Here is a 1,245-nt window from a genome sequence, read left to right as displayed (position 1 = left end):
TTTGGCGGGTCCGGGCTGGGGATTCGAACCCGCCACCTTAGGTGTACGTGGCTGGCGCCTTAGCCGGTTGAGCTATAGGCGCCGAGCCCAGTTTAGAATTTTAAACTCAGTTCAGTAGGCCCCATGAAGTGGATCCTCTGGTTTAATGGAGACTGCAGAGATGACACAGTGCTCACCTAATTTATAATTTCAGAAACAAATGTCCTACTGTGTGTGAGTGTGAGTACATGTGAACTTGTGGTGGCATAACCTTCATGTCACACTTCTGGGTGATGGAAACAACTACAACTTAGACTTTACCTTACAAATGCTAAGAGGGCTGGGCATGATGGCTTATGCCTATAATCCTAGCATGCTAGAAAGAAGCCTGAGGTGGGTAGATTGCCTGAGTTCACAGGTTCAAGACCAGCCCGAGCCAGAGCAAGACCTTGTTTCTAAAATAAAGCCAGGTGTTGCGGTGGGCACCTGTAGTCCCAGCTACATGGGAGGCTGAGGCAACAGAATGGCTCAAGTGTTTGAGGTTACTATGCCACAGTACTCTACTGAGGGTAACAAAGTGAGACTCTTGTCTCAAAAAAAAGAACTGTTAATCAGAGACAAGTCACCAGATGTACACTGAGACTTAAGTGATCTGTTAAGTAAATTGATGACCTACAGGTATGAGTTAAGCTTTGTCTTGTATGGCCTTAGGCCTCTCAATAAGTTAGACAAGGGAGTTCAATAAGTTCAAGAAGGGAGCAGCGCGTGACGAGGCATGTCTGACCTCCTTTCTTATGGCCAGCAACTGAGCTTTAGGGTATTTTGGGGTCTCCTTGGCCAAAAGGTCCATTCAGTCAGCTGAGTGGCTTAAAATTTTATTTTAGTTCACATACTCTTATTAATAACTCAGATTGCTGGGTGCGGTGGCTCATGCTTATAATCCTAGTACTTTGGGAGGCCGAAACAGGTAGATTGCCTGAGCTCACAGGTTCAAGACCAGTCTGAGCAAGAGTGAGGCCCCATCTCTAAAAATAGCCAGGTGTTGTGGCGGGCGCCTGTAGTCCTAGCTACTTGGAAGGCTGAAGAAGAGAATTGCTTGAGCCCAAGAATTTGAGGTTGTTTGTGAGCTGTGACATCATGGCACACTTCTGAGGGCGAAAGTGAGACTCTGTCTCAAAAAAACCAAAAAACGGCTCGGCGCCTATAGCTCAACCGGCTAAGGCGCCAGCCACGTACACCTAAGGTGGCGGGTTCGAATCCCCAGCC

General features: G+C 47.6%; 1 protein-coding gene across 4 annotated transcripts in view; it reads left to right on the top strand.

Annotated features, from left to right (window-relative positions):
• Positions 1 to 1,245, top strand: part of PIK3R3 (phosphoinositide-3-kinase regulatory subunit 3) — a 155,627-nt gene that overhangs the window by 140,237 nt on the left and 14,145 nt on the right. The gene's annotated exons all lie outside the window — the stretch shown is intronic.

This window comes from Otolemur garnettii, unplaced genomic scaffold, assembly GCF_000181295.1.
Source record: "Otolemur garnettii isolate 467f Iridium unplaced genomic scaffold, OtoGar3 scaffold00210, whole genome shotgun sequence".
Taxonomy (NCBI): Eukaryota; Metazoa; Chordata; class Mammalia; order Primates; family Galagidae; genus Otolemur; species Otolemur garnettii.
Note: the sequence above shows the minus strand (reverse complement) of the source record. Positions and strands in the feature narration are given on the sequence as shown.